Consider the following 24182-nt stretch of genomic DNA (forward strand, 5'->3'; position numbering starts at 1 on the left):
ACATGTCCTTGTTATAGCCCTTTGTGCATTTTCAATGTGTCAGCAATTCCCTCAGGACGGGAAAAAAAGGCTGACTGACAAATCACATGCGATAGGAAACAAATTTTCAACTGTGTCCAGGAGCCTGAAACAATAAATCTCTGCACCTTCAAAACTTCTATGTGTCAGTCAAAACTTTATCTTTATTATGGAATAATTCAACATAATGAGGCTCTTGGGGAAAATGGGATTTGGTTGAAAGTGATTTGAACAGACTTTTGAAAGACACTGATGGTGCCCAAGACTGCTTCGATTCTGATTTACAAAATTTGCGTCCTAATTTGAATTTTTTTTCTCTTTCCTTTGTTTCCTTCTGAATCCTCATCCTCTAGACTCTTCTGAGGTCGCTCAGGTCATGGAATTAACATCATTATACTTTAACTTTTTTTCTTGCTCAGTTTTTCATTTAAACAATTAAAACATTTTTTAAGATGATTGGATTATCTGAATGATCTAAAAATGCCCCCCTTTTCATTGCATTTGTTTTATACTAGCTTGTAAATCACATTAAATAGCTGTTCCATAAATAAAGCTCCTTTGACTTGCTTTGAGATGAAAATAAGTAATAACAAATTATTTGTTATAGAGATTAATAACCGGGCTCAAACTCAGTTTGATCGGACTGTTTTTTTTTCACAGGAGCTCAAGGCTGATAAAATGTTGCTTCTCTCAGAAATATAAATAAAAGAGTAAAAAAATGATAATGATGATAATATATTTGATTTATGAAGCGCTTTTCAAAAACTCAGAAACTGTTCAGGTTTTAAATTATTACCAAACAAGGAACAGAAACAGAATTACACATAAAGCAAACAGAACAAATAAGAGATCAATCAAAAAATTTAAAGTTAACCGACAAAGGTGAGTTTTTAACACAGATTTAAATTTCAAGGGGTCAGGGGCGGTTTTGGAGAAGGCTTTGTCCCTCTGGGTTCAGAACTTTGTTCTGTGAGGTGGAGACAGGAAGTTAGGGGAAGGAGTGTGATGGCGAAGAGGGCAGTATAGGAAATGGTGAGGTGATGGTGGGCTTTGTGGGTAAGGAGCAGGTAAGGAGGCGTGCAGTAGAGTCCTGGATTTATTGTGGTTCACTGATGACTCTGAATGATAGAGGATGCTAGTGCAATGGTCTAAACAGGATGTGATTAATGCATGGATACGTGTTTTGGTGGCAGAGACAGAGAGAAATGGACAGAGGCCAGTCACTCAGTGAACTGAGTGACTGGTGTAGAAAAGAAAGGTTACTGTCAAAAACAATACCAAGGTTATGGATGTGGGTGAGGGAGATGAAGTTGAGACAAAATTTCTGAATGAGATTTGAGGGATTGTGATAGGTACCTTTCACATTTAAAACCATGATATACCAATGCCCGGTACCTGGCAATTGATATTGGTACTCAACGAAACTAATTTTCGGTATTTATTTCTAAACATATAAACTTGCAATACTGTGTTCGTGTCCAGCATGGAAAATCACCTACTCTTGCACTCCTTCACAGTCACAGTCACAAGGATGTGTTTGGGTACCAAAACACGGTACCATTTGATTTTACATGAATCAGTGCAGACAGATTTTGGTCTGTACCTATCAAAGTACCTCATTCTGTACCCATTCCTACTTGGGGACAAGGACTCTGAGGTCAGATTTCTCGGAGTTAAGTGATAAAAAGTTGTAATGCATCCATGTTTTTATTTCAGAAAGACAGTTAGTTATTGTGGAGTGAGTTTATGCACAGTTTTTGGAAAGTGATAACATCTGTTGTAATTTTGCATCACAAAACTACAGATTGATTGATTTTGGAAAGCTATGTTGTTTTATTATGAGCTGTGTTCATTTCTTACCCGTTATGTTGCTTCCTCATGATCAAAATGAGCAACCGTGCAAATGTGATACCTAGAGTAGCACAGGTTAACATAATGTGTCTGTAGAAGGTCAGTTTTAAAGATGTATAGAAGCTGCTGTTAAAGTCATGTTTTTTCATGATTTTGTTTCTAGTTATTCACTTTTGAAGAAAAGATGTGGAGTACCAACATTTATATGATTTATAATGTTACAGAAGCACATGTGCTCCCACACCATGTGACATCAGACGAAAATGACTTCTGTCAGAGGATGCTGAATGAACTTCCTGGTATACGTCTTAGTCCAACTAACCCTCAGGACTGCCCATAATGAGGCTTTTGAGCTGCTTTAATTGCCAGGTAATTATAATGTTGTAGCAACATTATGTAAATGAGTCATTATCATCTTGTATGTGCGGTGTGGTCTGCCCTCGTTTTGTGTTACTTTGTCGAGAGTGTAACCCAGAAAAATGAATCACCAGAAAAACCGGGGGCATCTCGGTGTTTAATCTTGTCAACAGGGACCTATATCTAAACAGAGCGAGCTGTGATATAGTGTGGTGACACCTCGCCTAACCCTTCAGTATGATCCACTTCCTGCTGGTGGCCTCTGAAAGGGCTATATATAGTGTTGCAGTGTGTGTATGCGTGTGTGTGTGTGTGTGTGTGTGTGTGTGTGTGTGTGTGTGTGTGTGCAGTGCTTCCCGTCTCTCCTCTGTACCTGCAGCACATTAGGTAGAAGTTATGAGGTGCCAGCTCCACTGTGATTAGATGTCATGGCTGTCGCTCTGCTTAGACAGCGCTGATAGACAGATTTCGGGGGAAAATGCGTGTGATGGCATCCGTGCCAGTGCAACCGTTGCACCAATCTGTCAATCACGGCAGGATGAGAGCAGGCAGGCCAAGCGTCCTCCAAATAATGTCTGTCCTTGTCTCCTCACCTCTTTTCATCCCAGACGGGCTGCGTTCAGAGACAGAAAAGTGGAATGTTTCCTTGCTAACAGTGCCGCTACCCTTCCTGCTGGAAATTGTTGACATTTGAAAGGGCATTTTCTCACACTGCGTTATGTTTTTCTATAAGATGTGAAGCTCTAAGTGCTCAGAAATTCTGGCATCTGTGTTCAAGCCATTGCTGCCCTGATGAATCCACAATAATCTGCACCATTTCTTAGTCACAGAGGTAAAGTGAGACCTCAGGAGACTGGGTGTCTATGTGGTGAGAGTGGCACACAGCCTCTCCCTCTCTTTCTGTCGATCTCTGCTGCTCAGTAAAAGCAGTGGGGTAACACTAATGAGGCAACTTTTCTTCTCAGCACTGGTGTGATGCCTTTGAATTAATGTTTTTCCTTTCAGGTAAAGCATTCCCTTGCTTATTTATGCTCATGATCTGCAGCGTGTTGCATGTCAACCCACTGTGTGATCCCACTGCATTTGAGGACACACACACCAGAGCAGGATGCGAGAACTCTGTGTAGTTCCCCATAGAGATTCAGCAGTGTGTGTATGTGTGTATGCGTGTGTGGAGCGCCGGTGTCTTACTGTGCGTAGCCCACTGTGTTTTCATTTAATTAGAAGGATTAGAGGTGGGCTTCAAACTTTTCCTTTGCAAGGAAGTCGGATGGAGGAGCGAGATCCTGCAGAGTGGACCCAATAAACACGGGCGGCTTCTGAGGTCACGACTGTCACAAAGAAGCTGATCAAAGAGTTTCTACTGTCCTCGCCAAACTAAAAGTGTCCTACGCCTTACAGCAGTTTCTCAAATCCACATTAAAGAATTCATACATTGCATAAACGTACACAAAGGCCCTTTATGATGATGTATCCTCTCAGTTTAACAAATACATGCCAAGCTCTCTGGCAACTTTCTGACAATTGCAAAGTTTGAAAACAACACCACACAGTGGGATATCAAAATCTGTAAATCTGTGCATGTTTTTATGAAACTGAGCAAACTCCACATCAGAACTTGAATGATCAATCCTTTGCCTTATTTATTTTTTCCTTTTTCCTTTTTCTAAAGCAGCGGGAAGAAGAACATATTTAATTCAGGATGTGTAATCAAACAAAACTCACAATGATTCTTTGTAAATTTGTATAAGAAAAAAGCTGACCATGGGTTAAAGAGCCCAGCATCAGAAACAACTGGTTGACGTCAAGGAGACTACATCTATGTATTACACAGTCTAATAACACAAAGCTATGGTGGCAGTTTTTGGCTTAAAAATGTGCGATAGAGCAAAACTCAGCCTTTTTTCTGTTGGTCTTGTTTGCTTTTGTAGCTTTGAAGGGGTGTTAGTTGAAGTCAGTTTCATAACTACACAAAAACTACTCAGAGGAGCTTAAAGGTAGGGTCTGCCAAATTTTACTGAAAAAAACAAAAATGTCAGCTTACACAGGAATAACCCTGCTCCCTCTATACATGTGTGCCAGTGTCTGTGTCTGCCTCAATCCCCTCCTCAGCCTGTATGTTGATGTTTTGGTTGTATCAGGATATTCCCAGATGGAGAGTAAGGCTGTATTCAGACCAGAAAAGTCCTTTGGTCCACTTGTTTGGTCCGGACAAAAAGCGGACTTTATGTTTTTCGTTTGGTGCGGTTCGTATTCAGATTGTACTTTTCGCAAGTGGACTATATTCTGTAAACACATCCATGTGTGTGACGATCAGTGCTCTCATTAGACAAAGAGCAGCACACAGAGTACAGACCCGGAAATGGAGTTAAACATGTGTGTTTGTGCTCTTATTAGAGTTGCAAAATCGTTTTCATTTTCAAGCGTAGCTCCTTCAAAGCAGGCTTAACAACACCGTTTCAAATTTTGGAACAGCGAAGACGAATGCGTGCAGCAAGGAGACGCTATGCTCTGCGTGTCCTGACCCACAACATGCTAGCAACAGTGTGGCTGAACAGAAGACGGAGGATCAGGTATGAACCAAAGATGGTTAGGTTACGGTGGCTTTATAGGTCCAAAAGGCACATGTATCCTGTTGTTAGTTTGGATGGACTTGGTTTGTATTCAGACCTGCACTGGAGAACTGCACCAGAGTTCGTTTGGAAGTGGACCGAGACCACCTCAAAAAGTGGGTCTCGGTCCGGTTGTTTGAACCAGGGTTCGTTTGTGTCTATTCACACCTGCATGGAAAGTCTGGACCAGCGTGAGAAACGAACCCTGGTCCGTTTAAAGTGGACCAAACAGTCCAGGTCTGAATAAGCCCTTAGTGTGGTTATCTCAGCCAGTCACAGAGCGCCCATGATCCTGAGTGGAAGCTAATCAGAGCAGCAGTGGACGTAGCACAGAGGAAGACAGACACAACCAAAGTGAAACCCAAAAGAGATAAAGCTTTTTCCTAAACAAGGGTGAAGCTTGGCTCGACTTTCACTCACTTCCACACTGTGGAGGGCAGAATGACCGTGACATGAGTTGGCTTTCTGATAAGCAGGTATGTGTCAAATACCCATGATTAACTTGTGCTAGCCTGCCAAGTCAGGTGCATGGCTCTTGAGTCTCTCCCACGTAGGAACCTGATGCTACAGGTGGTTGCTTGGCTAGTGAATGTGTTCATGTAGCTTCAGTCAAAAACAGTGGGTGTGCGCTGCCGCTGGCACTGAGCCAAGTAGGGGGAGCCTAGTTTGGATGTTGTGTTTACTAACAAGTAACAAAAATTCCTGCAGACCCTGCCTTTGTGGTGATGTTGATATTTTACATCTTAAATATAGTTTATTACAGAAAGCTCTTTGATTTAAAAACAGCTACTTCTTTAGTTGGCATTTAATGGTTTCTATTACCAGATAACTATAAACACAGACATTTCATTGCTTTTTTCCCACTGGACATGAAAACAGACCTTTACTACTCATTCTGGTGCTTCAACTGTACATCCCAAATTCAAGACAAATTCAGCAGCCATAGAGTTCATATCTAACGCTGAGAGGAAACATTGAAAGGAGAGCACCAAGCAGCTGACAGCGCAGCAAAATGAAACAAACCCTGACTGTGAGGGAAAAAAAAGTCACAACAGCCTTAGAGTTCATCTCATTACATCTATTTCAATGAATCCAACAATAAAGGCTGCTTGAAATTAGAAAAAAAAAGCTCAGGAAAAAACAAAAAGCACCTTGAGCTGTGACTGTTTTTTGAATTGAGTATTTCCAAGGTTAAGAATTAACTTCCTCGCTTGACACTTGAGGCTCTTACTTTCAAAGGCTGCAGCATTCATGCCTTGTTTTCTCAAAAAAACGATAACTTAGTGCATTATTCAGAATTTCATTTTCACAGCCTTGACCTGCTTCTTTTATTATCCGCTCTCAGGTATGCCTTAATCCAGCCTGTCAGTGAGATATCAGAGAACGCTCACCTGTAAACACTGCGGGGAATACACAGACTAATTCCCCTCGCACTCGGCTGGAACATATTAATCAGGTGGGCTTACTGGAGATGCAAAGCGTGTTCCTGCTCGATAAACTGTGTTAAAGAAAGGAGATTTTGCAAATATCCCCACAGAGGTGGTTAATTGCTCACTGTTAATGGGATACGCTTTGTAAAAGTCCAATCTGTGGCCTGGATGTTTGTGTTGTGCTCGTAAAGAAAGCAGAGGAGGACACGTGTAGCTGAAGACAGCTTTTACTCTCAGAGATTAAGGGATAATCCTTCAGAAATGCTGCCTGATAAAAAGCAGATATTGAATCTGATGCTCTGGCTTCTTTGAGTGAAGTGCCAGGGGCATCTAAACAGGCTGAAATACTTTGACTAACATCAGTTGTGACTTTGAAAGCATTGTTAGAATGTGGGTAATCTCATTAGTGTACGTTGCTAAGACGTGCTAGTCACGGCACACCTGAAAACATCTCTGCAGCAGACAACCTAAAAGCGAAACAACCCAGGAACCAGGCACTTTAATGACAGCTCAGGTGTGTTCATCTCTCACAGTGTGTCAGAGTAAAGCACTGACACATCCCCGAGTAGTGTAGACACCACACTTTGCTCCAGTCAGCCTCACATAACAGACACTTTCTGTTTCTCGAAGAAAGCAGTAAAAAAAAGGCTCATGCCATGGTGACACATATATCAAAAGGCAGCTTGACACAATAAAACCAGGCAGGACGTCTCGAATCAACATAATACCAAGCAGGAAGAGCATTATAGTAACACACTATTAAGTCACGGTGATTGTGACAAATGCAGTAACTTCAAAGGTCTATAAATCACCGCGCAACTGCATTTGCTGGGAGGTACAAAGATTTCCTTTTTCCTACGAGGCACAATCATTCACTCTGTTATGTTAACAAGACTGCCTGACTGAGCATGGACTTAAGTGCAGCAGCGGCAGCCGTGTGCTCTGCAACCCAAAAAACTGTGCAGCAGAGGAGAGATTCCCCCTGCTTAACGAACGCCGAGGCAAAGCTTAACCTCTGGCGGAGTGACTCATCACATCTCATTCACTTCGTCTATTTTGGGTGACGCTGCACTTTTTTTTCTCCCTCTCCCTTTCCTTCTGTGTCTCTCCTTCCTCGGAGACAGCAGGGGGAAGCTGGGAAGCCTCTTTTTCAGTCTGTTTTTGCAAAAGAAAGTTGCAGGGAGGAGAGCTGGGTTTGTTACCACAGGAGAGAAAGCGGAGCTGTGATTCAACACGGATCAAAACGCAGAAAGAACAATATGAATCAAAGCCAGCAAAGAGCCTGTGGGGAGGATTCTGCTATTCGGTACACCTATAGTGTGGGCTCCTGCCAGGAAAACCCATGAGCAATGTTAACAGAACTATTAGCATGTGTGTGTGTGTTTGCTTTTCAGGCGGCATATCTGCTTACTCATGATGAATGTGCTTACATCTGCACAAGTCTAGTGTGTGTGTGTGTGTGTGTGTGTGTGTGTGTGTGTGAGACAGAGAGAGAGGGGTAATTAGGACATTAGGAGAAGCTTCTGACAGGCTTGTCATCGCCACAGCCGGCCCGGTGGAAAGGAGGCGGTCAGAGGGGTAAGTGGGGGTCCGGCAGGGTCAAGAGACAGCTGCTGCACCACCACTCACTGTCTGGAAGCTCTCAGAGAATATTAAAACCCACCAGGGCCCTCGGCCAAGACGCTCCCTCATTTATGGACGCTGCTTCACAAGGAGGGGAGCGACTAATTTATTCGTCTGTTATAAAAGCGTTATTGTTTCTCATGCTAAAACATAAGAACACAAACATAAAAAGAGCTAAATAAATGGTGGTGGCATTGAGGTAATTGAGGTTATTTTGTAAATCAGTTGATTTAGAAGGCTGTGTTCCCATTTTTACTCTTTGCTTTTTCCCTTCTGATGATAAATCTGTGTGGTCTCATGCCTCCTGTGAATCTGTCTCCAGCTGAGAGAGGCTCTATTATTACAGTACCAGACATATTAAATACATCCCCTGAGGCTGATGACCTTGGCGATGACATACCATTAATTGTATAGATGGATTATCATCATCACAACAATAACATGCCTCCTTCTCTGCTCCTCACCCGCTAACACCTGTGCCCATTCTGCGTCTGCTTGCGCTGGTGCACTTATAATCACATCTATCAGCCCAAAACGTTAACTGCATCCGGGGACGCTAAACACGTCCATTTGTTTGCAGTTGTAATGTCTTTTGTGCGCCTCAATCAGGCACCTGTCAGACACACACCTGCTACCTCTGCGCTAAGAGAAAAGGCAGGAGGGGAGGCCTTTTGTTTCTGCACAGAGTTTATAATCAGCACGTTGTTTCCAATCTTCTTCCACCATTTTTCAATTTCCCATTTCCCTTTTCTCAGTCAAATCACTGCTATCAATCAGGTGCATGTTTGAGAGAGCAGAGAGGGCGAGAGTGTGTGCGCGTGTGTGTGAGGGGAGAAACGCAGAGAGAAAGAAGAGGGAAGTTCCTTGATAGAACCATCTCCAGCCCCAGGCCTCATTAGTCAGAGACTGCAGGAGGAAATGTGTGTGAGAGGAGAGCAGAGGATGCTCATGTGTGTGTGTGTGTGTGTGTGTGTGTGTGTGTGTGTGTGTGTGTGTGTGTGTGTGTGTGTGCGTGTGTGATAAAAATGAATACTGGAAGAGTGTGTCTGTCAATATGAGGCCATTTAACATTTCCCATTCCACTCGCATGATGCACCGCGGACATTATGCTCTCTATTTGAGTTCCTCTAAATGGATACTCAGCCCAGTACGTTCTATTATATTCTGCCCTTTCTCTCCACTGTGCTTACTGATATCATGACAGAAGATGACCTATAACGTTGCAAAACAATCTCAGCGCCACCATGACAACATCTTCTGCACATCAGCACACCGCGCTGGGAAAACATCCCAGAAATGAATGTGTCTGACTGATGTGTCAGTCAATACGAATCAAACCATAACAGCTGCATAGGCACGAGCCATATTGATCTCATGTGACAGGAGGAGCTCGTGGTGCATCGGCGTCTTTGAAGCAAGTCAGCTCGGAGAGCTTTGAAAGTCTGTTTTCGCTGAACACGCCAACTATTACGACAGAAATAGCACAAAGTCGGCTGTTAACATTCATGAGGCACAAATTAGGCAACAAATACAAACAGTGAATAAAGGATGAGCAAACACAACGAGTCCAGATTATCGCCAACGTGGCAATATGCTCCGTGTTTTGCTGAGTGTATTGATTATACAAGAGATCCATTTGAAGTGGCCGCACAAAATGGCAACTATAGTAAATTCACAATGGCAGGGTAATATACGGCTTCACTGCTTTCATTTATTCACAGCTTGACATTTCCTCCCTTCCGCAGAGTGTGCTCTAACTGTGTGCCAATGGCCACATCATTTAGACTGGACCCACATGAATATTTAACATTAGTGCCTGGCTCGTAGCTCGCAGAAAATGAATTATTTTTAGTGGGCTTTGCAGAGGCACCGTGGAAAAGCCTCACTCTGGTGATGAATCGCTGGAGAGTTTATGTTGTATTAAGCAGGCAAAACAAATGGCTATCAATCATGGGGAGCTTTTCATGCTTGCCAGCTACGCATCCCTTCCTCTCTTTCACAGATTCTGTTGGTTTTCAGAGGGATCAGCTGCCAGCTTGAGTGGCTAAAAAAGAGGGTCAGCTTCGGGTTCACTGGTGTTTGATGACAAGCCATCCAAGGAGGAAAAAGACGGACTGAAGAAGTTGCACAGCAGGCACTAGCCTCCTACTGAAGCTTCAGGTAGACATTTATGAAAACATAAATGCATGGCAAAGTCCATAAAAAAGAGTCTGGCTATAAAAAGGAATTCTAACTCATATGTTGATTGTGTTGATTCTTATTTTCAAACACAGACTAAATAAAGTACCCTACTATCAATCTATCTTGTTTGTTCTTACATTAGTTATACTATAACATTGTATGTCAGTGTGTCGACTCACACCCAAGATGCAGTACACACAATTAAACATAGGGGGCAGTGTGGAGGAGACAGAGTCAAAGAGACAAGGTGAAAGACCAGTGGTGTCTTAAGTCGCATACTTCTGCAAGTACACTTACTATTTCGAGTGCATGAGTGCGTTCACACCGAAAGTATGAAAGAAATGTAGTGTACTAAGATGTCTCAGCTGGCACACACAAAACTGTCAAACAGGTGAGTGCAGAATGCTGGCAACCCTATATCATTGCCATCTTGGCATCGTAGTGGGAAGAGGCAGAAACGGATCATAGTGGATGACAATAGTTGGAGTCAATGAATAGTAGAAGAACACCTGTGATTGGCCCTGGCTGCCCCATAGTTCTCCCATTTCTGACCCCCCATGTTATATGTCTTTTTCTTTCTATGTGTTTTGGACGGGATGAAACTGAAATGTAATTTTCCCTTGGGGATCAATCAGTAGGTGTATTAACAGAAGTATCCGTTTGAGACACAGAACAAGTCTGCAATCGTCCATATCTGCACGTTATTTCCACTGCAAATGATCAATTGTGTGCCCCCTAGTGGTATCCTCTAGTAAGACGTGAAAATAGTTAATGGGTATGTGAGAGTGAGGTAAAAACAGCAACTATAACTCTCACCTTAAAAGTTCAAGTCAAACCCTCTTAAACTATCCCAGTGCCCTGATATTTTTCCCAAAACTATACTATGAAACTTAACGATTTTCATAACAACAGAGAACCACAAACAGTTTATAATAATACAGTGAGCGTAAACATCACTATACATCTTAAAAACTCAATTTAAGCTTGAACTAAGGCTTCAACTCCCTGTCACTGATCAATTCTGCAAATACTTTTGGAAGGATTAAGTTCTTAATACGCCAGAGTCCTTGGCTACATTTTCATAATTCACATTTTTCCATCTATCTCTCTTTTACTAAAGAAATTCAAGATATAGAATTGATAGAGCAGTCATGAGTTAAGAGAAAAGAAACAGATTTCATTTGATTTTTACCTGAAAAAGAATAGCAGCTTACAATGGTACAAGACAGGAAATGTAAGTAGGAAACATGAAACTATAAGTTTTTAATCAAACACACAGATTTAAGATTAAACTGTTACATGTCCACCAGAACAGAAGTCTGCTCGATAAGACACAGACTTTATGACCCCAAAACGTCATAATTTGACTAATGCCGCAGCTCACATGAACATACTCAGCACTGCCAGAATATCACATTAAATAGCTCAGAAAAAGACTGTATACATGAGTTATAATAAGATACATAATACAAGAGCTGACACTCTTGAAATGAGATGGCAAATCTCAAGGGGATATCCTTGAAATAAATAAATAAAATAAAACAAATAACTTTGATGTTACAGAGTGATTTTTTTTAGGACTAATCTCCAAAAGTAAGAAATATAAAAAAATAGTTGAGGCTGTGGAGACAATGTAAATAGAAACCACATATCTATCCTGACATGGACTTTGGTACATATTATGGTTACCACTCTACAAAACATTCACTGAAAAATGGAATGAGTCCAAGCAGAAATGTGCCCAGCCAATGATCAAACTAAAAAGAAACATTCACTTTCCAGCTTTGCCACTGCAAACTAACAATGTGCACCCAAATAAAGAGTTTTAAACAAAAAGTTTTTATTTTTTTCCGAACTGTTCTTTACGGTGTACTAAAATATCACACAAAAACTGTGGAGTATCTGCCACATGGGATGTTGCAGCCGCTCAGTGTCAAAGAGCTACAGGGTGTGAGGGCAGGCGTGAGGTTGATTTGTCAGGGTATCATAACTTTAAATGAAGACTGGACCTCTAATAGGCTTATTGATTCTTGCCAGAGCAATGCCAAGGTCGTCAGCAGCAATGGGAATCTTAAAATAGAGATTCAGTACAAGGTGCAGAAAAAACCCCTGCTCCTGTAAAATCAAGAGGCTATGAGATCAAACTTGAGTGCATAAAGGAGTAGTTCTTATAGATGATTAAATCAGCTCTTCATGCCTCCCCTACCTGCGTGGAGTAGTTTTATTTGATTGGCTATGTAATTACCTTAACATTGGTTAATTGCTGGTTGATTTACCTCTCATAGCAATCACATCGCCCTCTACTCTGCCAATCAGTCACTTAAATTCATGTATAAATTCCGTCAGCTATGATACACACACTCACACAAGAGAGTTCCCAGGACGACAGCAGTGTGACACCTCACAGTTTACAGATCCTCGGATTACTTGACAGTTTCATTAAGACAGATTACCCTGACCCTGAAGTTTTAATCTTACAGATAAAGTGAAGCTGTTTTTGCTGCCGTCCTCAAGGATGCACTTCATTTCCAACAACATCCAACCTGAGATGAGATTTGGCCACTCTCAAATACAATCTGAATTGCTCCAATTGATTAAACAGAAACTGGCAGGCTGAACAGAGCGGAGCTGAGTACAAACCTCGTCCACACAGCCGCTGGCAACTGTGGACACAAGATGGAGGGTAAGATATCTGTGAGTGGCCTGGCACCTGAGTCAGAGAGATAGTCCTGCTTACTAGGGAAGGGAGGGGTCAAACTGGAGACAGACTGAGTGGCTGTGACTGTGTTTCCCCTTTAGTTTAATATTTTATGGATGTGTGATACAGTTCAGATGACAGTTGGAAATGACTGAGAGTCTGCGTGCAGGCGGCAAGAGTTCAGCATTTTTATTAGAAGCCAGGGAATGCAGCTCAACTGGACAGTGAGGCTGAAACTGAAGACTGTGTTAGTGGCTGAGAATGTGAGGACTCTGAAAAGAGGCTGTAATGATACGAAGGATATCTTCCTTCACATACAAGGTGTACACCTCAGAATCTTATAAATACAGAGTATTCGACAAATCTTCTCTTCAAATTGGTACTTCTGAGTTGTTTGGAAACTAAAACACCAGCCAGGACAATGAAACAAAAAACAAACAAAAAATAAATAAATAGCTAAATGCTACATCTATCTGCTATCATATGGTAGCCAACTCATATATTATTTCATAGTGTTGATGTAACTGAAAAGATCAATCTAAGATTAAAAAACTTGGTTAAATATTATATTAAACACATTCACAATGGTCAAATGTTAGCTAAAAACTCATTTATCACAGCAGCTGACTTGGATAATTGTTAGCTTTGACGCAACCCTTAAAGCATAACAAAGTGTTAGCTTGCAAATAGCTAAGTTCTATTGATAAAAAATGCCACACATTAGCTCAAAACACATTATATTGGGAAAAGGTCAATGCTTAAAATGCTGTTTGTTAGCTGATTAATTACAAGATATATAAACTCTTTGCATAAATACTGACTGCATGAAAGTGGCTAAAATCTAACATAGGCTGTTGTCCTGCTGCAGAAGCTGAGTCGAATCATTGTTAGCTTTAAAGCACCTTTGAAGCTAAATTTAAGCTAGAAAACTTGGTTAGATAAAATATTAGATAAATTCAAAACAAAAAAATGTTAGCTAAAAACTTGCCAATGCTAATTCTAATGCTAACTGATTCAGTGCAGCAGCTGGCGATAGCATGAAAGTGGTTAAAAGCTTATTTTGGCTCCTTCAGTGTTATTGTTAAATTTGAATTAGCTGAAAGCTAGGAGTTAGGCTACAATTAGAATAGAATAGAATAGAAAATACTTTATTTATCCCCGAGGGGAAATTCAGGAGTCACCGCAGCATTTAAGAAAACAAAAGTAAGAAAGAGTATAGAAAGTGCAAAAAAAGTCCATAAGAAATTAGATGACGACTTCCCGTCCACCACTCGTCCACCACTCTCCAGCCCAGCCAGTCTCCACCTCCACAGGGTCCAGGACTGAGCCTCCCCAGAAGTCTGTTCAGTCTCTGTCTCCTGGATCCTGTCTGCTCACAGCAGGCGAAGCTCCTCCAATGTGGGGCCGGCATCCGATGTCAGCTCCGTCAGCCACGTCCGTGAACAGCACGATGCCACTGGGTTAGCACAGCTAGCTCGTCCATCCCCCGGGGCTAGATCCCACGTTCCCAACAACGATGGATGGAAGGACAGGTCCACGTCGTCACCTCCCAGCTCACATCCGAGAACCAGCACGTCGTCCTCACCTCCTCCTCCTTAGCTCGAGGGAAATCATCAAGCCCTACACTAGTTAGCATTGACATGCTACAGGCTGCTAACAGCTAATTTTGCATGTAAACAATGCAGCCATGGTTACATGTAGGATCTCCAGACAAACACAGGAGAAAAGTAGTAAAAAATATCGCCAAAGCCACAAAAAGTTTGGTGTCTGTGACCGACAATGAACCATACAAAGTGATGATCCACTCCAAATACAAAGATGACGAAAAAGAGACGAAAAAATTACAAGAAACGGACAAAGACGAGAGAGCTGCTGCAACAGGCAGCTACTTGGGTAGCTATTATTGGTCATATTATACAAGAGCATACATTTGCCAATAACTAGAGTAGCTGCAATATGCTACTAGCAACTGCAATGTTAGCTTGAGAGTGTTGGCTGTTCTAATTGAGTAACTGACAGGTGGTCATTTGTGTTTATTTACTTTGGAATGCGGCCAGATGGATATCCAAATTTCCATCATGAATCAATGGCCATGGTGAAAATTTATTTTGTATGATTTGTCTTTGGTTTTGTCAGTTTTAGAGCTTGTGGGAAATTGCATCGATTGAATATGTTGAATAACATGAGTCATGTGGGTATCAGTGCGTGAAATGAGTGAGTGCTATATGCAACCTGAGACTATGAAAAAAGAGAAGCAGCAACACCAGAATTACAGATGTATCTCTCTCTGTGAGCCACACATGAAACACAGGAAACGGCCTCTTTGATCATTACCTACCTGTCAGTCTGCCCTCCACAGGGACCGCCTGTTACCACCGCTGATGTGCCGCACTGACAGGCCAGAAACACACATGCAAACTCAAACCCAGGGAGGGGGGAAAAAAAGGCGGCAACGCTATGAGTCTGACTGGTGTCTGCATTCAAACTCCTTCCCTGAGGAGATATAACCATGACGACCAACCATGTGGGCAAAGCGCAGGTTTATTATTCTATATTTGGATTCCAATTAGTCTCAGTGACTACGAGGCTTGCTGGGGTCCACATTCACACTCCTGGCAATGGGCAATTTAGTCTCCGCTCCTGGTGGTTCTATGTTTGTTGAATGTGGGAGGAAACAAGCAGAAAGCAGTGTGATCAAAGGGAGAAAGTATCGGGGAGAGGAGAGTCAAAGCACACAAGCGCTTTCCAAGTTCATGTGTTTGACTTGGTGAATCTTTGTAAATAACTTGTAGAAGACAAATTGAGTGAGACCAACATGAAGACACGAAAACTAGGCATGGACAGGGTCAGCATTCAGAGGTGAACACCTATCATACCTTTTCTGAAACACTAGTTAGTGTGACACCAACAATACACCACATGTGAAACTAAGATAAAGCTTTATCTTCTGTTAATCTTACTGTAAATGTTGTGCAACACCTGGGTTGAAGAAATCAAACTGGTGCAAAAACAGCTGTCACTGGACAATTATATTATGACATTGGTAAGAAGATCTGAAGGTGACTTTAAATGCTTCTTGACATTTTAACAGCAACTTTCAGAGAGGTTTAAAGTTGAATGTAGCAAGATTAATGTCAGCCAAAAGTTTAGTTATTGCAATTAAACTAAAAGTAATGGTCTGCCAATGCAATTGCAACACTCGGTTGAGCTAATAGAAAAATTCTGGTTAGAACTCAAAACTAAACTCTGTCACCAGATGCTTTCTCCAACTCCTGCACCTTTCTCCTCTTCATCCTGACCCTGACACTGGCACTGGATATCAGCACTGTGTGCAAAAATTTCAGCTGTGGTGTCACTGACTATTAATTTAATTACTGGGAACACTGGACTGGAACATTTATGCAAAAAATTGACAGCACAAAAAATGTAATCCTGCTTACTCTGAATGATTCAGACGACTCAGTGTCAACATCTTTCTTACAAACTCCCTCCTTTCTATGTGCAATTTGTTAGAAAGCTGTTTACATTCTTGAAAACTGAATATGATATTTAATTGCTGTGTGCATCACAAACTAAACTCACATCACTTCAGCTCTTGCACTGGAGTAAAAGCAGAAATCTCAAAGTCAAACATGTTGAAACTAGGACAAATATTGCTAAAACTAATTACCATAAACCAATATAAACCACTTTGGGCATTTGAGAAATCATCTGTTTTTTACTGCATCATTACTGCTGCAGTAACAGCTTCCATTCTGTGCAGAGACCCACCCTGTGATGCTCAAACTTAAATGATAGAAATGTTTATGTTTTGTTTGTTATGTTAAGATTGTGTTTGGTAAATAAAATGATGTAATCACACACTTTTTCACGTGGGTGGTTCTCTGGGCACTGACCCATGTAAGGGTGCCAGGAGGTTTGAGCCAAGCAGCAACCCTCGGACTACATATAAAAAGCCTAAAAAAAGTAGTTCTTCAAAAGTCTTCATTTTTTATGTTACAAGAATTCAGTACAGAACTAAATAACTGTGAAATATAATACACAGTCTATGGTTCACACACACATACACACATGTATACATAAACACACACACACATGGATAAATATCAATTACTTTCATTTCGTTCTCTATCAATGTGCGCTGGTTCAAGTAGGTAACATACAGATGTCATAATCCTGTGTATCATTTTTTCACTGTAAAAAGTAACACAATGGAGTGGCAAAATTTCTGTCCTAATGGCCCAAAAAGAAGACAATTTAAAGGGCTATGGTAAAAATTGCAAAGACATCTCTGCACAGTATTGTCAGAGTCACTGCCAGACACAGTGTGAATGAGTTTACATACAAAACTTGATTAACTGAATCTTATCACACACTTTTCTCACAAAATAAATAAATAGATACTTTATATATATATATATATATATATATATATATATATATATATATATATATATATATATATATATATATATATATATATATATATATATATATTCATCAGAATTTTCTATTTTTTGGCTTATTTAGGCCTTAAATAAGATAGGTGAAGACAGTCTATAGAGCAGGACACAGGGTGAGAATTGAGGGTGACATGCAGAAAAGAGGCCACATGCTGGATCCAAACCTGGGACACCCACCTCAGGGCAACCCTCATGGAGTGCAACCTAAAGGAGTGCAACCTATAGCACTAGGCCATCTGCACTCTCAAAAAAGTGTGTTTTTATAGTATTTTTCTGACAAGTTAAATTGTCAACAGAAGAAAATGTTTTGAAAAGGAAAAAAACAAGTTCAAAACACTAAAGATTATGAGTTTGCTCATAGATGAATGACGTAACAGAGACTATAGTCATAGTTCAGGATTACTGGGGGAAGACGATTAATGCCACCCTTGGCAAACCCTTTGGACACGCAAGTGCCTCCTTACTTTTCCAAGTATTAACACTGATTTTCAAGTTTTGCTCCAGAACTATTTTTTCCACACTAGCTCTTTTTTCTCTGAGCTTTGTTCTCATTTAAATCATTTTGTGACTGTGTGACACTTTTAGCTGCTATCTGTATAAAAGTTTCTGTGTCAGTAAAGTTGAGTTTAGACAAAAGGCTAAAAGGCAAAGTAGTAAAAACAACATTTTGTCCCCTAATATACCTCATCTTTATCCTCCATGTTGCAATTGTTTATGATTTAACAGCTGGTGGTCAACATTTTCAAAACAAATCTTTTGGATGCTCGCTTTGCTGAAGCTTGTTAGGGGAATATGTGCACTGTTATGATCCATTGAACAGTTTCTAAATCCTTGTTCCTTTCGCCGCCTTTGTCGCTGTCTCACCGCAGCTCCTGTTGCTCTTGTTCTCTGATTTTTCTGTCACTGTTGTTTCCAGCTTCCATGGGTCAAAGTTACCTCTTTAATCTTAATGTGCCCCTGCCGGTACCCAGTGTAAACAAATGAACAATGTATTGCAGCAGTAAGTATACACAGATTTATATGCAGAGAGGTGTTGGGCTTTCCATTTCAGACGGAGTCAGCTTGGTTGTTAGTGCACCACACATTCACATGGCTCAGGGTGGTCACATTTGGCAATTTACACAGTTTAAGTTATAATGGCTTTTCCACATCTTCCTCAGACACCACTGTAACTACTTTGGGGAAACACTGTGCAGCCCCAGCCCTGGCACCATTAGCATGCATTGTACTGTCAATTTAAAGGTAATGTTTGTAGCTTATTCTAATGGGAATGAGTCCATTTGTCTTGAGAGGAGAGTGAGAATATGAGTTCAGAGGAAGGAATAAAGGAATGATGTTGTGCAGGAAGATTATACGTGTATAAGCCAGATCTCCTGATGCAGTCTCACATAATGTCATCTCTGTCATGCTCCAGATCAGAGCGTCAGATCAGTGCAACATCAAAGGCTCCTCACCGATCAAGCAAACCAGAGTCCAAGAGGCTGACAGACTCACACATATTCACAGGAGCTCATTGCATCTGTGCTGCTGAGGAGCACTCTAAATCTGTCCTCAAGTCTGCAAACATGCTTGTATGATCCCATTACAGAGCATTAGCTTATCTCTGCCCTATCTCAAATAACACAGACATATATAGCTATTTCAACTGTCTGGGTGGTTTTGGATCATTTAACAGACACAAAATAAATTCACTAATATTATGATCATTATATAACAAGGGTAAAAATGATTTTAAACTTTGGGAGGTGGTAGATTGAAGCAAATTAATTTGGCGAATGCTTTTTAATGCAAAATATTACATTTTTAAGCAGGGAAAATTTTTAACAGGATGCTTGAAAAATAAATTCTTGGTTTCTGAGCACAGGTGAAACCTGCAGGGTTTCTTTCCTTATGGTACTAAAATCCTCTAGTTTAGTCCATGTCAAAGTCATACCAAAAATACCAGTTTTGTAGAAGTGATGAAATCATTACAGTACATAAAAAGGATTTTTCTTATATAGAGAACGGCTTATTTTAGCAGTATGGCAGTGTCGTGGGAGCTCCCTGTCCTTCTACAAGCCTATGTGGAAAACCAAAGCCACTTGTCAAATCACAGTGTAGAAAAAGGTGCTGGGATGGGAGTGGGCTGCAAAGCTGTTTGCAGGGGCAGCATCAAAATGCTGATGTTCTGTTGACCATGCTTGACTTCATGGCCTGCCTGACCTTATGCTTCTTAATGTATGCATTACTCTTAGACGTTCAACCCCCTATTCATAGTTATCATGAATAAAGAGCCAATAGAGCCTTTTTTTCCACACCAGGCAGTAAACATGTTCAAATCTCCCATACAAGTGGGAATTTTTATATGTACATCTATCAGATGGTCTTGGATTTAAAACCAGCCTGAAATGGACATGCAATGAACTGCACATTTTTCATGTTGGCTTCACTTTTCAACCCCAGATGTTGCTGCTTGTTTGTCATGTATGGTTATTTTTGGATGACTTTTTTTTAATTTTTATTAAGCCTTATAATCATAAAACAAGTCTGTAAATAAGGTTTTCTATCAAATAAAACCCTCTCCTTCCTTTTTTCTTGTCCCAGCACTCCCATCACTGTGTTTCAAAACCACTTCTTATCATTGTGGTAGCTCAGTTTGAAGCCTAGCTCTATAGTGTGCTTATTACACTCAATATTAGCCATATTAGCCCACTTTCCAAAGTGAAAAAACACTAAAATTCTGTTTCTGATAAAACAAATACTACTGCTATCCACTAACAACAACAATAAGCCAGCTGCCATTATTCTGAGCACTTCAAGCAGTAATACTAAAAAGTGAATGTTGGGCTGGAGCACAGCGGTCCTTGCCGGAGGAGGCGATGAACACAGAAGAGATGATGATCATCGAGGAAATAAAAGGAGAGAGTCTGCTAATCTATGACACAACACTGCTGACACCTCGTACGATTAGAGACGCCTCTCAGTCTAAATCAGTGCGCTATCTGCATGCTTAGTGCCATTACCTGCTTTGCGGGGTTCTACCCTCGGGGGAGCATTGCCCACACAATGGTGCCTGCCAAGCCGCAGAGTGGGAACGCACAGTCCAACACACACACATTCATGGACTTCCACTTTTACACAGTCACGCAGAGAGGGATAGAGATGAATCGAATATGATGATTAACAAGTAGAATTCAGGGAAATCTCTTACAGAAAGTGCCTGAACGTTTCCGTGGGATGATAAAACAGTCAAAGTGGTGGAAAACGCCCCAGCAGTCATGAAGCTCTACTCAGGAGTCTCCTTTCTTTCTTTCAAATTTAAATCTCCTGTGATCCTCTACCGTTGTGCCTTAAAAAACCTGTGCTACATGTCTTCATGAGTGAAAAAACTACTCTTTATGAGAACTCCAAGTTTTATCAGATCAGAATCATGGTTCTGTTTTTATCATCTTGCTGTTCTCCACATCTGAAAATTTTGAAAACAGTTGATATTAATATTGCTTGAGAGAGTTGCCCTTTTCTGTGTTGCTATAAGTTTCTTTTGCTGTATCATCTATCCTTAAAAAGACTTTTGCATTTCAGTGACTGTATGTTTTGATGTCTGTCAGAATGATAACAGAAAGAAATACTGGACCAATTTCATAACATCAGAAGGAGGATAACGCTAAAGTAAAATTTTGCTCCGGTCCAGGATCTGATGTAAAATGTGAAAAAATAATAAATAAAATAAACAGCAACCTGTATACTAAGCCAGACATTGAGACAAAGATTTTTTAGAATGGGCAAATTTTCTACTAAAAATTCATTTCTCATACCTAAACTCCTCACAATACCTGTCACATACCTTAAAGATACTGTGAGAAGTGTTTCACTAATTCTCACTCTGATGTTGATGCTCCTTCATGACTCAAGCCTTGTTTTTACCTCTACATCAAACAGACATTGTAGTCTACAACATAGGTCATTACATTAGAACAACAACATTAGGTTCTGAAGCTTCCACTTGCAGCCTGACATGAAGCTTTTCCAGACCATAACAACACGTTAAAAAGATGCCAAGCACAAGCTCTGTGATTGGTCGACTGAGCAGGATCATTCCTGTATTCACCTTTTTTGACTCGCCCTACGATGGCTGAAAACAATTTCTCCTCTGACATCTCCACGCTATGCTTCCTTGAAAAAGTTGCTGTATGATAAAAAGCAACACGTATTATCTGTTCACATTGATGTCGCTGCCCTCATGTGTTTCGGAGGAGTATTGCAGAGTGGTGCAGATAACACGGAGTGCAGATAACTATATATATAGTTATAAAATCGTAACTATGTTTGTACTTTTATTCCTCAGTCAAAGCAGACATGAAAGAGTCTATCTGTTGTTTTAGGACAAAAAGTTTTCATAGCACCTTTAAAATGGTGCTAAACTCTTACTAAGAAAAAAAAGGAAGAAGGAAAATTTGATGAAAATTATTGAAAAAAGTAAAAGAAACATAAAAATAAAGACATAAATAACGTCATCTAAAAAATAATACAATCATATGCTTTGTGTTTTCAAGTACTTCTTGCAGATGACAGCTTGTAATTTCAGTATACATATAAAGAAGAAATAACAGTCTGCAGGGAGAACATACACTGATGATATAACAGCACTGTTGAGATAAGCCTCTAATAGTTGGTTAAAGTTTTACATGAAATAGTAGACTTGGCAGCAGTTTGTGTTTTTTGAAGTACCCTCCATGTTGTATTTTTGTTGTGTTGTTTCCTGTCGCTCTGTATGGCTTAAGCTCAGTTCTCTCAACAGTTATCTGGGTGCTTTTTCTTTCTGTCTGTTAGTTTAAGTCATCCCACCCTGGTTTAGTTCAAATCATCAAAACAAAGTGCCACAGCTGAAAGTTAGCCATCTTGCGAACATGGCACTTTTACAGAAATGTTGTTTATTATCTGTTCTTCTAGACGAATAAACGAAATGCAACGTGCTGTGTTACATCCCTGATTCAGCTGCACTGCTTACACAGCAGTTAGGGCTGCTTGAGCTTTGATGACCAGATAAGTGGCATTTTGGGAGATTTTTTTTTGCTTAGCACAAACACACTACTGTCAGTGTGTTTTCCAGGAAGAGTGGGGCTATGCATAGGATGTTATTTGTTTTGTGCAGACAAGAGACTGCCACTAGAATGCCAGAATAAACACCCGGTTTTGTCAGTTCTCTGCGCTGCTGTTTGGGATCCAGAGCGACCACAGGATCAGCATCAGAGAACATTTTTATCCCTCGGCTTATGGACCTACTGAACTGCAGCTCTACATCCTCTTCCTAGCCTTACACTGCTCTCAGAAGTGAGCCAGCTTTGCTCCTAGAAATAAAAATGGCTCCAGAACTGCTCCTCATGTTTGATGTGTGTACAACGGTGAAAGAAAGCAGCAGTTTATTGACAAGTTCAGTCTGGGATTTTTGCTCTTTGTTGCAATATGAAGAAATTAATAAAGGAGTGGTATGAACAGTAAAATGAAATGACCAGAGGATGTTTTCTTCTTTCATCTCACAGCAGCAGCAGCAGCAGAAAAAAAACTAATATATTTCACCTTTCAAAAGCGATCAGTTTTAATCTGCCCATTCTGTTTTCTATTTAGTGGGCGCGCTTCATTTTTTAAATGAAATTACCAGAGTCAATTTCAACAATGCAAAATACCTCACATATAACCTGGCAATAACACAAGCCTGTATAATGAGGTAAAATAAAGGCTAAATGAATCCAAATCAGAGGAGCCATGGGACTGGTGGGAATATGCCCTGTGAACAATTAGCTAGCTCATCCAGCATACGAATCAGCTGCGGGTGCAGTACCCACATACTGTAAAGCTCATTACTGCTTCGAAACACAATCAGTTCATCAAATTCAGGCGCAAGGCATCAAGTGAGCTCCTGTCATTCAACTCTTTAACCTGCAGGTGCACCATAATCACCCCGCGCAGACACAACAACAGCTTCATGTTGAGTTTTAACAAGTCATGCTTCGTTATGCGCAGGAGTTTTTTTTTTCCAGACTTTCACGCTCTTTGATGGATGCTGACTGTTGTGATGCTTTCATCTCCTTCCTAATAAAAAAAAAGAATCCTTGAACGCAAACACCCATGGTTAAACATAAAAGGGTTGAGATATTTTAAAACTGACATCACTTCAAAGGGAGTGAACGCATTCAAAGGGTATCACAGGAAAGAGATTCAAAAGCCTGCTAGTCACCTGTAATCCACTGCTAATACTCGGTCCCCACAACTGCATATTAACATCCACAGCATTCACACACGCCCTGGCTGAATATAGAGATACATACAGACAAAGACTGACTCATTAATATTCAACAGAAGATGTACAGCTGCAAGAAATTCTCACGTAGATATTTTGTAGTTGTACTATGTCTGTAATGATTCAGCAAGCCAAGAAAAAGGATCTACACATATCCATGGATTATCTTGTGAATACATCAGTGTCATTACAGATCAGCCGCTGTTTTGTAATGACAACTTTTTCTTTTGCTGGCATCGATGTCTCTTTTTTTCCCCCTCGCTGTTCTTCTCTATGTCTCATTCTTTCATCACTTCAGCTCCGTCTCTGCCTCCACACTCTTTGAATTTGTTGCCTCAGTCAGTTGTGTTGAAAGGTGTAGCTTTAAAAAGGAAAACTACCGTGTGTTTCTAAATAAAGACAGGAAGGAACTGTACCTTCAAAGATTTTTATTTCTTTAAAGAAAATAAAAAGTTTTATTTAAAGTTTAAGAAAGCACCATTAAAAGCTTTGATGTGGCACAAACAAGTTTTAAACAAAGGTGTCGTGATCTTTTGATGCACTTTTATGAAGTGAAACTTTTCATATCAGGCATGTATTCATACCTTACAGAAACTATACAAAATACACATCTATTTTTAAATATTATTTAATTAGAGTTTTTTAAAGAATAATAAACAATCATCAAAAGAA

The 24182-nt window shown here is 40.5% G+C and overlaps 1 protein-coding gene across 4 annotated transcripts in view; it reads right to left on the reverse strand.

The window, feature by feature from the left end:
- cadm1b (cell adhesion molecule 1b) overlaps positions 1–24182 on the reverse strand; it is a 212451-nt gene that overhangs the window by 56356 nt on the left and 131913 nt on the right. The window lies entirely within an intron of this gene.

The sequence above is a fragment of the Halichoeres trimaculatus genome, unplaced genomic scaffold (genome assembly GCF_033239565.1).
Source record: "Halichoeres trimaculatus isolate MK-OKI-2021-1 unplaced genomic scaffold, fHalTri1.1 fHalTri1_scaffold_9, whole genome shotgun sequence".
Taxonomy (NCBI): Eukaryota; Metazoa; Chordata; class Actinopteri; order Labriformes; family Labridae; genus Halichoeres; species Halichoeres trimaculatus.